This window comes from Onychomys torridus, chromosome 14 (genome assembly GCF_903995425.1).
Source record: "Onychomys torridus chromosome 14, mOncTor1.1, whole genome shotgun sequence".
NCBI lineage: Eukaryota > Metazoa > Chordata > Mammalia > Rodentia > Cricetidae > Onychomys > Onychomys torridus.
In genome coordinates this window covers 22,616,526-22,635,380 of record NC_050456.1, presented here as the reverse complement: position 1 = coordinate 22,635,380, position 18,855 = coordinate 22,616,526, and the positions used below count along the sequence as shown (strand labels likewise).

The window sequence follows — 18,855 nt, the reverse complement described above, 5'->3', positions numbered from 1 at the left end:
TGAGGCTCAGGATGCTATAGGGCAAGTCTCTCTGGTCTACAAAGAAGCACAGGACTAATGGGCTGCAATGATGATGGTGATGGAAACAGCTACAAAGGCCTGAAGTCTCGAGTTGTGATGTTTGGGCAGGCACAGTGCAGAGCGGTTTATATGGATTATATTATTTAATATATCAATCTATAAAACAGGCCAATGATGGCAGAACTGGGAACTCCATCCACAGCCCCAGATCTTCACATCAGCTCTAAAACTTGCTATCTTTTATGAATTAGGATGAGATCTTTGTTTTTCATTAGACTCAATGTCCTAATCTGTAAAGAAGAAGAACAGAATTTTCTTCTGAAACATGTTCAGCCCCTCTTCATTGTAGTCTCTTGATTTCTTCCCTAGTGACAGCTTCACCCTCTCTCCTCACAGCTGTCCCAAACACTACTGGGCTCATTCTCTGTTATCCCTTCCCTGTTACCCTGCCATGGAGATCCCAGTACAAACACAAAATTAGCCACAGGCAGCTTTCTGGTCCTTCAGAAGTGAAGTCTAAACCCCAGACTTGGGAATGGTTTTAACCTGCTATTCTCTCTAGACTCACTGGCCCCTCTCTTATTCACTCTGCTGAAACACGATGGGAATGTCTGTGTCTATGTGAAGATGGGTTTCTTCAGTGCAGGGGAGGTCATGCTCATTCATAACCCCTAAGCGTGGCTCTGTTCTGGCATGTGGAATAACTTCTGTCTGAGTCTAAATGAACAGACTGTTAATGTCAAATTTTCTATAGCCCCCATGCTGTGGCCACACAGGACAACTTCCTATGTCTTTTCAAACTCCTGAGCATCAGACCATGCCAACCTCTCTGCCTGAAGTGTATTTCCAACCTTCTCCACCTGTTAAAAAATCCTCATCCACATAGACCCCTTGAAAGGTCATACCACCTACATAACTTCTCTGATCCTACAAGGCACTTTTCTAGCCTTTTTCTTACTGGCTTTCTTCAGTCCTTGAGTCTACACAGCCATAATGTACTTCTGACAAATTTGGTCACAACTGCTTATTTCTATATTTTTCTTCTTTTTCTTGACACCCCCATCCCCAACTATAAGGATAAAAACTAGTTATTTATATTTTTCACATCTAATTTCAGTGTGTTAGACTAGGAAAACAAGTACATAAATACATATTTGATAGGCTAGTGTTCGATTCAGGAAGTAACCATCACTTTACTAGAGGACCTTGGCTAGGGGACCAGACATCATCTTGGTTGTTCACTCTGAGAACTAGGAGGAGGTGGAGATGACCTGGCACTGCCTCCTTCCACTGCTCTCCCATCCTTCTCCCGTTCTCGCAGTAGGACTTAAGACAAGTTCAGTCATATCACAGATTGTTAACTGGAATGTGGAGGTCAGACCTGAAGAAGACATGCTAGCTGAAGGCTTCTGAATGTTGTCCACATGAGGGGACTTAGGGATTGAGGATGGGAGAGAATCTGTTTTTCACTAAGGCCCAATATTACCCCAAATAAACAACATCAAGTACCCAGACTATGTAAAAGCTCAACCAGCAAGCAGCCTTAGGGGCTAGATGAATGTTTCTGGTCCTTTAACCCTAAGTAGTTTCAATTTTTGTAGTGTCATTATTGCTCTGATATTGAATAGTGCAAGCTCTTAGTCCAAATGTGTAGAAATATGTGTCAAATTTTGGATCATACCAAAGTCAGCATCATGAAGCCAAAGTCCATGTTCTGGATTTGAGCCACGAGATTGGAAGCCCAAATTTCATGTTTGTCCTATTAATGTCTTAACACTAAGATTAAGGTGTCAAATTCTATCAATCCTGACATCCAACATCAGATCAATACGGACACTATGGTCTTACTTATACCCAATACTGTCAAAACACATTTAGTGGTGACCTTAAAAGCTTACTGACACGAAGTAAGAGTGCCAATTTCCTCTGCTAGAATATCTAGTTGCAAAAGAGAAATAGTAATATGTAGCTACAAAACAACATGTATATAAGGATGTCCACTTCAATCTCATGAATGACAATCACTGACTGATATATGGTATCTTTAAAATGTGTATGCTTCTATCACAATGTTCAAAGCTTAACAGCTATATTGATTATAGTACTGTGTATGTGATGTATGTGAGCAAGCATGGGCATGCATTTGTCATGGCACAGGTGTGGAGGTCAGAAACAACTTGTAGGAGTTGGTTCTTTCCTTTCACCTGTTCTGTGAATCAAACTCAGGTCACCAGGCTTGAGTGGCAAGTAACTTTACCTGCTAACACGTCTTGTAGGCCATTAGTAGATATTTGTATAACTTAAATGTTAAGTTAATATAATATAAAAATAGAAGAAACATAGCATTCTACCAAAAGTCTCCCAAACTGTTGGTAAATGATTTCCAACCACAGAGAAACACAAATATAACAAATAATTCTTTTCTCCTACACCGTGTCTGGTATCTATCAGGAATTGGTGATTTTAATAAAGATAGAGGATCGCATAAACACACAGTTGAAATTGAAAGAGGCACATAAACTGGACGCCAGCACATATGTTTGCCCATTGGTCAGGGTGGTTCAAGATATTAACTTAAGATAATACCAACATATAAACTTACTCTTGTCTCCTTTGAAGGATTCTTGGGAGAGAAAGAGATAAAAAAAAAAAAACATGTATCGTTTATGTGGGATCACTCAGCTTGCTCCTGGAGCCATTATGAAGAGATAAGAAAACTACTGTCAGAATGGTAAATACTGGTTGATGTACTGCAGTCACTTCCCTTGTTATATGTGAGAGAGGAGTTGTTATATTAAATCTGGCAGACAACTTTCGATGCCAGCGTAGTGTATCAAGAATTTTTCAGTGTGCAGCTTTAAATACGTTTCCATTACCATTTGATTCTAAATTTCCTGGAACACTATTATGCTGCTCAAAAAACAGCCTAATTACACATGTGTACAAATATGCATATACTCACAATCTTCAAACACACACACACACACACACACACACACACACACACACACACACACACCTTCCTAAAGTGAACATTTAGAAATAAGTCATCTTGAGTCCTGGAAATACCTAGATTGTTCCTCTGAAAATTTGCTTTCATAGAGCTAACATCCTGCTTTTGACAGCTGTCTTAGCAAGAAAAGACCCAGACGTATAACCATGCTGGTGTCTATTCATGCCATGGTAACCGTGCTGGTTTGAACATTGACTGGTGGCATAACCTGAGCAGATGTAATCCCCATATGTGCAACTCTATAGATAAGATCTCCAAAGCATTGGCATCTGGGTGTCAGCTTCTCCTTCCTGGCCCCACAGCTGAGTGTTCTGTGAGACCTGAATACTTCTCTGCTGGATGAGCCTGCTGCCACCCACTGTGCTCAATGGCTCTGCCAGGGCTCCAGTGTGTTAGAAAACAGTCAACCAGATAGTCGCCTAATCCCATGGCGCTCTGGGAACTCACCTGATTTGCCAGTGACAGGCACTGAAGTCCAACAAGAAGGAGCTTATTCCTTCTACTCTCAATTACCGGGACATGCTTTGAAACTCACCAAACACTAACAGGGTAGTGTGAATGAAAATGCTAGGGGAAATCGAGTTTTTAAATGTTTCAGGTCTCCAACTGGGAAATTAGTCTGAAAAGAAGATACATCAGAGCAGATGATTTGGATATGAGTTTCTCTAGTTCTGGGCACTTTCACTATGGTCTTGAAATAGTGTCTGTCACAAGCACTTATGGCCCCAAAGGCAAGGGAAGGTCATCCTCCATATCTCTGCTCTCCTCACTTGCTCCTTTGCAAGCGAGTCCCTGGATGATTTTTTCCTTCCAATTGGGAGAAACAAAATGAGAAAAAAAAAAAAGATGCTTGGCAAGTGTGAATCATCAAAGATTAAAAATGCCAAAGCCTTCCTCCAGGGAGGAGAGCTAACTTGATAATAAATTAACAATGACGTGTCCTCCCGCCTGCCTGTACCAACGCAAGGACCCTCCACTCCCCAGATCGTGCTGACTCCTCACCAACAGACAGAAATCTCTCCACTCAGAGTCCCAGTGTGGGCCTCATGCCTTGAGGGGAGGAAAGAGTGAGGAAATGAGTTTTGTTTGATTGATATGAACTCTATCAATTAGATTCCTGGGTGAAAAATGTCACTGTGATACAAAAACTGGTATTTCTGAGAACACAAAATGGAGATGAGATTGAAATTAAGGACAGCACAATGACACCACTTCAAAAGCCACCACAAAGAAACACTAAAATAACACCGTGTGCTTACTTTAAATGAAAATAATTTGGTCACAAAAACAAAATCTCACAACCTATCCAGTCTGTAGACAGGGAATTAAAATACAAAATTCTCTGGTCTATATTTGCATTATGCCTTACACATATTTTAAAATGGAGCATAACTAACATCCCCAGTAGGTCTTGCTTCTCAAATGCTGTGTACAATGACTGAACTGCCAAGATATTTAGGAAGAAATCATGTAGAGCTAGCGTTTGAAACTTTGCCATTTAGGAAACATGGCAATTTCAATCACTGCTATTTTACACGTTTAAGTGAAAAACAAGGAAGGCAAACCCACCCATGCTCCCCTTCAGGAACATCATGTTGATCTTAAAGTGTATTTTAAAATTTTTACACATTAGGGAATAGCTGGAAGGTACTTATTTCAAATAGTCTCTTTTGGCAGAATGATTAATGTAAATAATGCAGTAAATCATAATGTGCAAGAAATGAGCAGGCAGAGTGTGAGCTCTGGTTCTGTGGAGTCCTGTGACTCTCTCTGAACGCTGAAGCCATTCACTAGATGTGAACAGTGCTGACATTCTTCTGTAAGCTGCAAAACCTCTAGCTCTCTGTTTAGTACGTGCCCTCTTGTATGCTCCTGTGAACCCCTCTGAAGGAGCTGTTCTGTCTTTCAAAGCGCTTTGACTTGGGCACAGTTAATCACTAACTGTGATAAAGCAATTAAAGGTATTCATAATTAGGACCAGACCAAATGTAAGTAATCAGAAAATTAAAGGGGAAATGACATTGTGATGGGACTGCCTTTTAAAAGATGACCTCCAGACTGAGAAGGACACCTCACATTGGCACATGGAGACTCAGGGGCATAATACACTAACCCTACCAGGGGCCCAGCAGAGAAGTATCTCCCTGACCTGATCAGGATACACTCTGAAATCACTCAGTATTTTTGATGTCTTAACACTAGTACTCAAGACAAAATCATTGATCCATCTGAAGTTCCATACAGTGTGTAGACAAATTCAAACATGTCCTACAAATATGAATACTTACTAAGAGCAAAGTATAATAAGACACAAATATGATCAAGAAACAATTCCTGTCTTCAAAATGCTTATGATGTAGCAAGAGGTCTAAGACATGTATGGAGCCATTTTGGATCTCCCCCCCCCCCCCCCCCCCCCCCCCCCCCCCCCGCAATACACATGGATATAGCTACGTACAACTGAACAGAGGTGTCTTTGGGCATAGGAGTGGTAGAATAGTCATCTGTTTACCTAATTTTACACAGTTGAAATTCAGTCCTTGGAATTTTAGGTCTTGTCTCCATCTCTGTACTTCAACTTCAGTTTAGGATTGATTTATCAATTTATTATATACTGGAGGAAGAACAGCATATGAATATTGTATAATTCTTCATCTGGTCAACCTCATCTAGTAAGCTGTCTATGGGGGCTTATGTAATGTCCCTAAACAGAATGCAGAATGTGTACTTTTCCTGCTCTGATTAAATTGGTCTACATTTAAAGGGAGGGAGGAGAGGTAGAGGGAGGAGAGGGAAAAGGAGAAGGAGAGAGAGAGAGAGAGAGAGAGAGAGAGAGAGAGAGAGAGAGAGAGAGAGAGAAGAGGGGGGGGGGGGGGGGGGGAGGGGAGGAGAGGAGAGGAGAGGAGAGAGAAGACAGAGAGGGAGAGAGAGGAGAGAGAAAGAAGGAGAGAGAGAGAGAGAGAGAGAGAGAGAGAGAGAGAGAGAGAGAGAGAGACTGACTAAAACAATAGGCTCTCTGTAACAGAACCTGTCCTTTGAACAGTACCTCCCCATTACAATAATCTGGATGAATCCAAGGCTCCAAGTTATGGAAACAATCTAGAAATTCAGATATTGCTAAATAAATAATAATATTCTGGTCTGAATTAGTGCTATGTGTATTAGAGACCTCAGGCTAATGGAGGTGTAAGGAGGAAAATAGAACACACATTTTAAAACTAAACGGGCTTTAAGCTGTTGTTTTCACTACGAGAAAAAGCATACAACAATGAATATAAATCTCACTTATATTTTCATGTTAGTCATGAATTTTGTGTGTTTGGTGGGGAAGGCATTATTTCATGGTTCTGAAAACTCCCTAAGCTTCTCTGAAAATCAGGCTAACCCCCAAACCTAGTGGCACGAGATTCTATTAGACGCGGTTTGGTTGATATGGCCCCAGATGACTTTCCTGTGCCTTCTCTCTGCAGGCCGCCCCAAGTATCCATTTCTGTTAATGATCTATTGCTTCTGTCTGATCCAGTGCAGCCCACTGGCTATGGAAATGGCAAGTCTCAGCAGGAGACAACAAAATGGTCAGCAAACAGGGCTGAGCCATGTCATTTTCCTCAAATACTTTCCTAGGAACGAAATGACAAGCTTTGAAATGTTGTTGTCTGCTCAGGGCAAATATTTCTTTATTAAACAAAAGTGGATACCTCTAGCTTCCATTCGACCCACGACTTATAGTATGTCGCTTGAAAAGCTTCTACTGCAAAATAATTTAATGCCCGTGATTTCCCCCATACTTCCATTCTCTGTCACTCTCCACTTCTCCATCAAGGTTCAAATCCCAACTGTGCCAGTTACCAACAGCTGTAGGACCTTAATATCACTGTACCATATCCTCCACCCCAATAACACAACTATCCTTAGTCTCAGGATAAGGCCCAACTAGATGGTTGGCAATGAATTACTAATGGTAGTTAGCTGGTTAATCAGCTGCCAGTATTACAATAGTTTGATCTAAGACAACCCAATTCTCAGTTTAAAAAAAAATTAGACAGTCTAGCTGGGACTCTAGTGGAACTAAACCATTCTGTAGAGATAATACGCACTGATTAAAGGGCCTAGTGGGGGTTTAATATTTAGGGAGCCCCACAATGACTTGTGAAGATTAAACACTGTTGAAATCATGGGCTGCCCTTCTATATTCAGTCCACCTAAATGGGATCTCAGGAGAGGACACAGCTGATCTCACTATGCATTATTAAATAGTTACCAAGTGTTATCTCCTATGTGACTACAATTCTAAAAGTATAATTTAAAATGTCATTGAACTATCCTTATGGATTAAAGATGCAATTAAAGTAGTCATTGATATTATCATTTGCTTTTGTATTTATGTAGAACTCACAGATTTCCCACTTAGAAAAATTCTTAAAGAAAAATCTTCTGTTTCTTTAGGTCAAGTCTACCCTTGCTCTAATCTCCACCTCAGACAGATTCTACCACACCATCGTGTCTCTGCAGCACTCAGGAGCGAAGCATGAGAGTCGGTTGTTTCAAAGGCATTTCCCGAGGGCCGACCGGACCACTTGCAATTTTCTATGTTTAGCAGCGAGGGAAGGAGATGCTGTGACCGACAATCTCTGCTGCAGCTGCTCGACCTCCTGGGACTCACACAGGGTTCTACTGGGTGGGGATCTGACCACTCTTTACACAGCTCAGCCGTCTAAAACAAGGGCTTATAACTTCCCTAAAGCCCCAAATGTGTTTTTTTTTTTCAACACAGGTAGATGGAATGGGGTGACTGACATTTCCTAGACAGGATTTTACTGCATTGTTGCAAAATAGTATCATCGCTTGGATCCCTTAACTGGCAAGCATGTATCAACAGATCCTAAGCTAGCAAGTGTCTGGAAGGTGATATTCACAAGAAGGTGACAGACAATAATATAAAGAGCTGGAGGCTGGGTGAGCCTAGCCAGCCCACAGGTTCACACCAACTGCTTGGGGTGTGATGGGGCTCCACAGCATCACCAGCACCATGCCTTTGTCCTTGCCTGTGCCTAAAGGGTCTGGTTTTTCTGTGCTTGCTATGTGCACAGTCTAAACCAGGTCAGAATTAGAAGACCATCTGTAAGCTTGTCAGTGGAAGTCTGGGTCTTGACATCAGAATGCCTCCCACAACTACTTAAAAGAGGCAAGGATCACAATTCCTCTTTGGCATTTATAGGAAGTCAAATACTTGGTTTAACTTTCCTTCTCTTTTCTTACCTGTATCTTGAAAGATTTTGGCATTCCCCTCTTCCCACTTTATACAGTTAGAAAGGTATTTGAACACAAATGCATACACACACACACACACACACACACACACACACACACACACACACACTTGCTTTCTCTTGAAAGACACTTCTATAGTAATCTTTCCGTCTTTAAAATGCTATTAATGTAAACTACAGATGTGAAATTATAGTGTAATTGTTCAATTATATGTTCCATTTAGCTCTTATTGTATTTACAGATTTTAATATCTAAAAAAAAAATAATTCTGATGGGATTCTTCTAGGCCACTTTTTCTGAGTGTCTTTTGCTGAATAAAAGCATTCACAGGTGTCTGCCTATCAGCCTAGCTTGAGGCACAATGCCCACAACTGATATCCTGCTCCAACTCCAATCCTTTCTCAAACTTAAATGAGTCCAAAACGTCTCTGAAGTTTGGTAAACTGTGATGGGAAAGAGTCTGGCTCCTGTGACTGGGTTTTGAGCTCCTGGTTTGTGAAAGTTAGCTGACTCACTCTGCTTCAGAACTTTCCCAGCCGCTACAGAGAATCAGACTGCATTACGTAACTTTAGGAAATTTATAAAGAATGAATAAAATATTTTTTTATAAAAGAATGGGAGGCTGGTAAGATGGATTGGTGGGTAAAAGCACTTGCCACAAGGTCTAACAGCTTGAGACCTATGCACAGGTGAATGCTGACTTTGACCTTCACATGTGTGCTATGTCATGCTTGTATACATGCACATACACTAAATAAATAAATAGATAGATAAATAAATAAATAAGTAAATAAATAAATAAATATTCAAGAGACCAGATATCATGTCTAGGCCAATCCAAGAAAAACACTGTCCTGTGGCACAGACTTACGTGAATCGATGTATAAAAAGTGACAAATAGCCAGGTGGCGGTGGTGGTGCACACCTTTAATCCCAGCACTCGGGAGGCAGAGCAAGGCAGATCTCTGTGAGTTCGAGGCCAGCCTGGGCTACAGAGCGAGATCCAGGACAGGCACCAAAACTACATGGAAAAACCCTGTCTTGAAAAACCAAAAAAAAAAAAAAAAAAGTGACAAAAGGATTCATACTTATATTACAGTCCAATATCATGCTTTTCTAAGGCATCTGTTCATTTTAAAACTGATCTTATATTTGTCTTTCTATCTCACTTTAGTCTCCAAATAATTCACTCACTCCAAAGTGAAGCTGCAACTCTCAGCCACTCCCAGAGGACTCACATGAACATCAAACTTTAAAAGGTGTATGTGAAGGGCATGGACTGTGGGAATCTGTGGCCATGGCAAGGGGTTGCTGGTGATCAGATCCTGTGTGTTCATCTCACCTAAGGCAGGTTCCCTGCATATCCATTCCATGTAGATCTTGTAGCCTTCTGCAAAGTAAGAAGTATTGTTATCTCCATTTGGGATTCAAGAAACTGAGGTGTGAGAAGTTGATGCTGCTTGTCAAGTTCATATAATGAAGTGCAGAAATGCAATCCAGGTGCACCCCCCCCCACCAAAGGAACTGTGTTAGTCGATTTTCCTACTGTGATTCTACACTCAACGTGGGTCACTAAGAAGCAAAACTATGACTCATTTTTGTATTACTGAATTTTCTTCTACCAGATACTTATTAGATGTTCAGAAAATGAGTGCTGAACTAAGCTTTCTGCTTTCTTATTTGTTGTCTTATTTCCAGGGCACTTGACACAATTAGATTTGTGACCACAAAGACCCGTTTTCTAGTTTCAGTCAACTGGACAAATAACTCGAACTTGCCTCCACAGTAAGTTAACTCCAACCCTGTCATCTACCCCTACTTCTCACAGTATTTCTTAGTAAATTATGGCGAATGTTTATTCTGCAAATCAAAGTCAGCAAGGTCCATAAAGCCCAGATGATATGTATATACACCCCAAGATTCCTCTGAAGGATTCTCCATCAGATAAGAGCATGGATGGATACTTTGTGACATGTCAGATGATGAATGCTATGCAGCAGGCATAGGGCACATCACATGAAGACTTAATGTCATGCTAACATAACTTACATCAAGGGGTGGTGACTGGATCTACTTTCTAGTTCTCCTGGAATTCTGATGGGTGGGTTGTTCTCATTTTTCTAAGCAATTGAAATATTAGGATCTAGGACTAGCAGCCAATCACATTTATTCTAAAGGATAATTTGATTCTGGAATCTCTTTACAAGCTCTGTTTCTACCGGTTGCCTTTAAATAGACTATTCTGGCAGTTTGCTTGGTTATCAAGAGAAAGATTGTCATCTGAGGTAAAATTTTCCACGTTTTTTTCTGAAACAGCAGATACTACCTAATGCCAATACTAATAATGGAACCAATTTTGTTGTATTCAATGAAAAATTATCCTTTCACCAAAGAGGATTTTATTGATAATGTTCTCATATTTCTATATTGAAAATATTGTTGATAGACATTACCGTATTTCTCAAAAACATAGACATTATCCTAGATAATCCAACACAGAGACGAAACTACCAACAGATGTTTATCAAATTTTACAACCCAGGTATAAGATGATGCCTACTTCTCCTTCCTCCATTTTCGGAATTGGAGGCACACCAAGGGCTAGAGTGCACTTCACATCTCCACACTTCAAAAGGAGCCAGTTAGGATATGAATTCAAGTGGGCTGGATGTGGAAATTCACCTTAAATGAGTCTGTCTACCCTCTCCTCTACCCAGAAGATGCTGTTGACAATTGAGCTGGGGATGTGAGACAAGGCCTGGGTGCTGGCTGAGGGGTAAAATTTGTGCATTCATTCTCCTGTTAACCATTTGCTTTCTGAGCACCATGTAGAAAAGACTCAGACTTTACAGTTCAAGGATACTACATTAGAACTTACCCTGTGTTTTCTATGACCCTGTGGTATGGGAGCTTTTAGAGCAAAGCTTCGTGAGTTAACTTTTCTCACATTATAAAAAAAAAAAACCAACAGCATTAATGTCATCTTTTGCTTTAATAAATAATGAATTAAAGCAGGAATGTTAAAATGACAGGTTTTCAACTTCTCTAAAAGTGACAGGTTTTCAACTTTTGTAACTATACATCCTCTCAAAATCATTTGGCCTGTTGGTTTTGAATAATAAATTATTTTTCTAAGCCTAAAACAACATTGAAGGCAATGCATTAATAATGAAACAATGGTCTGAGATCAACTCTTAAGTGCTTCTGTTTTTCAATTTTGAGACTAGAGACTTTGATAAAATATAATACTTGTTTTCCAGATATGGCTCGGTGAGCGATACCAACATGGTCGTTGAATAGACAGAAGCCACAAAGGTGAGCTGCACCCTGCAGGTGGGAGAGCCAATCCACCACCTTATTGTGAATTTGCCAAATTAGGTAACAAACAGGTCACCCCTCTTTCATAAGCTCCATTTCAAAAAGTTTAACTCACCCAAATCCAGTAACCCAGGCCAGTCACTAAGAGAAGTTGCAAATTAACTTATACTACTGAAAACATTTTCTAAATGCCAAACTGATACCTTACTTGAGGTAAAGGTGTGAGAGAGGTGAACAGCAGAGGTAGGAATTCGGCTTTTCTTCATCTTCTTTTAAAATGGAAGGACTGCAACTGCTACTTTCGATTGTTTTACAGCTCAATTGATAAGGTGTGTTCTTTTTTTTTTTTTTTTTTCAAGAAAATTTAAAAGCAACTAATTTAAATATGCAAAATTATCTTGAGTTGTTCATACGTGAACTTAAAAGCCGTGCAACACAGGAAAATTAAGTAATTATGCCTCCAAGTTATTTACTGCAATTAAGCTCATTTATCATATGCAAATTAGTGCAAACTGGTCTCATTAGTTACTAAATTACTCAATATGAGCTGAACAATGTAGCACTCCAGTTTGTAATGAAAAATCCCTGTAGAGGCAAGCAGTATCAATTAAGCTAATTTGCATATGCAAATATATTCACTAACTTTCTCTTTTTCTATATTTAGTTTTACATTTTCTTACCATTCCAGATCATACCAAGACTGTGGGGTCATTCACCTCTCTCAACTTACCCTATCGCAACTAAAGGGATTAATCTAGAATGCCCCTATTATTAGAAATCATTTTATTTTAGCACTTATGCCCAGCAAGATACCACCTCACTAGGAACAATCAGGACTGAGGACATAGTTTCCCACAGATCTTTGTTTGATACTTAGAGGTTCCAGTAAAACAAAGATGACATTCTGCCTCATCAATAAAGCAGTATACCTAATGTCACTCTCATCAAGTCCCTTTGAAAACATGACTCCCAGAGGAAGCCGGAATGCTGACTAAGCTAGCCAGCCCTGGAATACAATCATAGTTTGTCTATTTTATTAGCTTTTGTTACATTGTAGGTTTAGTCACTTTCTTCTGCTTAGATATCTATCTGATCAGATGCTTTTTGTTTTTGTTTGATGTGTATGGGTATGCCCTGGTTTGTGGAGGTCTGTGGCCCACACTGGGTATCTTCTTCAGTCAATCACTTCTTTGTGGTTTGAAGCAAGGTCTCTCCTTGAACCTGGAGCTGGCCATTACACTAGGCTGGTTAGCCAGCCAAGTCGTAGAGATTCTCTTGCCTGCCTTCCCAAGCACTAGGATTACAGCTGTGTGTCACCAGACCCAGTTGTTCACAATTCTGGGGATGACACTCAGGTCCACACGCTTGTGTTGCAACATTTAGTGACTCAGCCATTTACCAGGCTCTTGCTCAATTTTTGACTTGTATTAATAGACCTTTTAATCTTTTTTGCTGAAATGAAGGAAACTGAAAGAGCGTTCAACTACAGCAGCGTCATCACCCTCTGCCCATCCTCAACAATGCTATAAGTGTCTATGCTTCCACAGTATTTTTTCCACCAGAATCCTTAGTTTTTCCTCTGTGATTAGCTTATCTCTGAGAGTGAAAGAGTAGTGTAACTAAGAGTACTTAGATTAGAACACACGCGCGCACACACATACACACACATATACATACACACACATATACACATACACACACACACACACATATATACATATACACACACATATACACACATATACACACATATACACACATACACACATATACACGCACACATACACACATATACACACACATACACACATATACACACATACACACATATACAACATATACACACACATACACACATATACACACATACACATACACACATATACACACATACACACATATACACATACACACATATACACACATACACACATATACACACATATACACACATACACATACACACACACACACTTTAAAAAAATCTTTTCTGGTAGAAAACCATATGTTCTCATTTGTCTAATAATTCTTTAAGATGGACCAACTAATCATGATTCTGGTGCATTCTATTATCTAAACTTCAAAGCATGGAAAACAATTGGAATATAAATCCTGAATTAGTTTATTCTAGACCTGTTCCACAACATCTTCTGCCAAAAGCACAAGTTCTTCATTTACTTGAAGCAAGAGTACCCTACTTTTGCAGGTGCTAGGTTTGATTTTATCGTCTTAATATTTATAGGTGAGTACAGCAATATTAATATGGAATATGAAAAAGCAATATCACAACAAGAATGACATAAACATTATTTACAAAATAAAAAAAGCAAGTCCTCTGCTAAGAATATACAGATAATTAAAGCATTCCATTCATAATTCTGGCACCTGAGGGAAAGCTATTCCAGTGGTTAATTTTATGACTTGCAAATATGATATTTGGTATCTTGTGTTGTGTTAATTTTGATGAAGTGAAATGTAAATATTCAGCCTGGTCCTTCCATTGGAAGAGTAAGCATTTGTACTTAAAAAAATTCTTACTCATTGTGTGTGTGTGTGTGTGTGTGTGTGTGTGTGCAAGCACACATGTCATGGCACATGTGCGGAGGTCAGAGAATACTCTGTAAAGACCTTTCTCTCCTTCTACCTCTACATGGGTTCTGGGGATTGAACTCACATTGTCAGGCATGAGCAGCAGGCACCCTTTTCCTGATGAGCTGCCTCAAGGGGGCCCGCTTGTACTTCTTTATGGGAAGGAAAGCTTAATTAAGAACAATATGTCCAAAGAGAATTTGAAAAGCAGGAGCCGAATTCATAGTCACATGCATGTGTTTGGTAAAGGTCCCTGTGATGACCTCCCAAAGTGCTGGGACTCTTACTTGACCTGCCATAAAATGTGCAATCTTCAGCTTCCAAGACGGGGTTTCCCATCTATCTCATAAAAGTCAACGAAACTACACATCTTGACTTGGGCCCCTTTGCAGCCTCACACTTGCAGGGCTGACATCCCATGAGCCTGCAGCTGTCCCGTGGATGCTTGAAAACTGCAGGTCCCCTGGATCTATTCTAGTGGTGGCAGTCAGTGGTAAGGCTCTGTGCACAGTGGCCCTTGAGGTACACACCACATAACACTTGCCCTTAATCTTGCCTGCATGTGCCAGTACTGAACCATCAGACACAACAATCAGACATGCTGAGAGAGAGAGAGAGAGAGAGAGAGAGAGAGAGAGAGAGAGAGAGAATTTCACAGAAGAAAATCATCACAAAGTTTAGAATTTTTCCTTTTACAAATTTTACTGATCTGATCAAATTTTAAGAAAGTTCACAAAGTATTTTTCCTGAAAGGACATACAGTGAATTATATTAGCATATTAATATTATTTAAGAATATAGTTATAAATAATTAATGTTAATAATTGTGTTAATATAATATTAAATATTAATATAATACTGATATATTCAAAGCATTTATTTCCTTGACAGCATGGACACACCCAAAACAAAATAAAGAAGGCTTTCTTCATCTCTAAACCCCATGAGGTACTTGGTCTATATTTCAATGAAACAGCTGTGGGCACAGGTAGCACAGAGGTTTGGCATGTCATGAAGCCTCAGGCATTTCCTGAACCCTACATTGGCATTTTGAAGTGACCTCACCCCTACAATTTGATCCATTTCCTACTTCACTCTAGCTATAAATATCTTAATTCTCCCCTTTTATTACCACTGTGTTTTAGATTGCCTTTATTGTTTTCTGGGTACCACCTTAACCTTGTGGCAGTATCCTGGATCCAGATTCAACTCTGGTTCCCAAACAGACATGGGCTTGAGTTATTTAACTTTTCTATGCCTTAGCTTCCTCACTCTAAAAATGTTCATAATCATGATTATATATATATATATATACACACACACACACACACACATACATACACACACATACATACATACATACATATACATATGTACACACACATATGTTTATGTATATACACATACACACATACATACATATATATATGTATATAAAATGAGCACTCAATGACATAGAAAATGGAAGTTAGCATAATATATGAGACTAGCAAAATTTCAATACATTCATGCTATTACCCACCTGGAGTACACTTTGATAATTGAAACACACACACACACACACACACACACACACACACACACACATACACACACACAGGAGTGCACATTTGTGCCCACAACAGTTGGTATTTGCAGTAGAAATTTTTAGTTACAGTCAAAATATCCAGTGCCAGTAAACTGATTAAATAAACTGTGAAACATTCATATGATATATGGATATCATGGATAACAATGTTATATGGATAACAATGACAATGATTCAGTGCAGGTAGATGATATGAATATGAGATATTTATTGCATAAAGAAGGACAGAAATAGAATTAGTTTCCAATACTCAAAAAGTGCTCGATCATACAAACATATTTTCACCACATGCAAAACTATTTTACTTGGACATCACTTTCTTGGCTGTCATTCGACTCTACCATAACCATCTAGATTCTCGTCCCTCCTCCCTGGACCTTGTTAGGCTTTCCTTCCAAGCCTCATCCTTCTATGCAATGGTTTTCATGGACAAAACCACTGAGTGATTATCTTACTGAAGGACTTACTATCTGTACCTGGGGATTATTAGAATCCTTTCTTTAGCAAGGTCAATCTCTGCCACCTCCTGCCTCATTTTTCTTGCCTCGAACTGACCACATGCACCAGAGATGCTTTTCCATATTCTCTTTTTCCTCCGCATCACTTCTACAGGTCTTCAATCCATCCCTTGATTATATTTATCAGCCATTTATGCTCTACTGATTTCGAATTCCAAGTCCCCTTTTCAACCCTAGGCTCCATAGTGCTTTAAACTAAGATTGTGCCTAGAATTTCAACTCCTTACCTAGTATCAACTCCGCTTTTTGAGAGAAAATGTCTTCCAAAACCCCTAAGGGAAGGGATCATCAGATAAGGTTACCTTAACCTATAGGGTCTCTGTGTTATCAACCCTGTACCATTCACTTGTCCTTAATGTCCATGTGCTAATGACTGCCTCAGCTCTATACTTTTGTCCATCCACAGGGCCCTACCTTACGTAGACATCTTCACTTTCTGTCTTGGGCTATTTTATATCAGGTTCTAACAACTCTCACACTCCTAGATACTGTGGTTTGATAAACCTAAACCTTTCCTTGTTCCTTCTTGTATAAAAACCTTCCCCATAGGATCATCACTATTTAGAAAATGGAACTTGCACCTCGTAAGTTAGCTCAGTTGGCTTGTAATACTTGGTGTGCACGATTTCTCCACCTTCACCACTCATGCACTTCCTGTTCAAGTGAAATGACCATCATATCAAACATCACAATAGTTCTTCAAATGAGGTCTGCAAGTATTTGCCTGCATCTGTTTGCATTTCATGTTGGGTTTGGTTGGAATGTTATTCTATTGCCTCTGCCTAAGAAACTTCTCATTTATCAACAACTTTGAGATCCCATCTTTTATGTCTTATGGGCAAATTAGAACTTGGCTAGTTCAGATTCCCACTATACTCAACCACCATAACATTTCTAATTTTATGAAGCTTATTTCCTTCCTTTAAATGAATGTAAGCTAATTCAAAACAGCAGCCCCATGTAGCAGATTTTGTGTTTCTGTTCAGTGTCTGAAACTCTGGTGGGATGGTCAATTACTATAAATCATAAGGTCAGAGATCAGACCTATCATCTGAATGCCAGAGGTTTTGTCAGCTATTTGCATGGGATGGATGGGTCAGAAAGGAAGGAAGAACCTCTCTCCAGATTCTACCAATCCATGAGTCTACCACAGATCTTTTCAAAACAAAATATATGGAGCCATCTTAAGCTTTTGCAACACTGATACTTTGCTGGCTGTGGTACTGGCACTCATCTGTGGATAAGACGATTTCCTTGCTAGTTGGGCAGATAACTAAAGAGAACTTGACAAGGGCTCTTCTTGCTATGACCACCCCTAAGTCTAGTACCATAAAGTTCTGCTCAGACCCTTACGTTCTTCTTCCACTCACAACCACCATGTTAAAATCAAATGATATGAGAAGCTCTCATTTCCAAGGCAATTTCAAGATCAGATAATTCACCTGTGCTTGAGTATCTTGCCTTGATGGTATTTATCAAGCCACCCATCTATCCCCTTAAAGCCAATATCTCCAAACAGTTCACATATGGTCAGGTGTATCTAGGACCTTTATGATAAGAGAGTGTTTTTTGTTGTTGTTCTTGTTGTTGTTGTTGTTTTAACTTTAATCTGCATTCATTCCTTTTTTTCCCACTATGCTCTGAGGACATTGTCAGTATAGTATTGCTTTCAATAAAGTTCTTCCAATACACAGACAGGGAAGTACTGTCCTCTTTAAATTACATGTTCTCCAGTTTCTCTGGGTTCTTTGCAGCTCTTCATGTAACATGATTTCTAGGTCATGCTCATGACTGTGCTCAGTCTCCCCACAAGTAATACCCAGCTATAAAGGCTTCTCTTATAGTGCGATGTCTCAGGACAATATAAACCAACCAAAAGTAATGAGAAACCAATAGTCTCCTCTTCAAGGCCCTGTTCTCTACATAAAGCATGGTGTTGAGCAAGTATTTGGAATAGTCTCCCTATATGAGGTGTTTACACCAAATTGCAATCAGTCTATGCTCTTAAGTGTTCCATTAGTTTTAAACTATTGCAACTTCTAAATTACACCCCTGTAAAGGACTTTGAACTCAGAAAACAACAATCTAGAGCTACTGTCTGAACTACTCTCTCAATGACTAAGTATAAGACTGAATGTATCAGAATCTAAGTAGCAATAGCCCTGTATCACAAAAGAATCCAATAATATATTTGTACCAGTCTATATAGAACATGTAATAGAGATCCCAATCCTGAACAAATCATGTACAGGAAAGAAAAAGATTAAAAATCACAAGGTCTAAAGAGAAATGTGATCCTTTCTGTATCCTTAAAATGAACCCAGAGTTACTATGAAGGTGAGTCTAAATATGTATGCAGCTTCCTTTATGGCGACTCAAGAAACACCCCTTCTGAGATAATAATAGATATTAATGAGAATCAGAAACAGAATATTCTGGCAAAATTAAGGCAAGACACTGCAGTGGCTTAAATTTTCCATTGTAGTCTATGATTTTTTCACACAACAAATTCTTGCAGGAGGCCTGTGAGAGAACAC

General features: G+C 39.4%; 1 protein-coding gene across 6 annotated transcripts in view; it reads right to left on the bottom strand.

Annotated features, from left to right (window-relative positions):
• Npas3 (neuronal PAS domain protein 3) overlaps nt 1-18,855 on the bottom strand; it is an 836,969-nt gene that overhangs the window by 414,856 nt on the left and 403,258 nt on the right. The gene's annotated exons all lie outside the window — the stretch shown is intronic.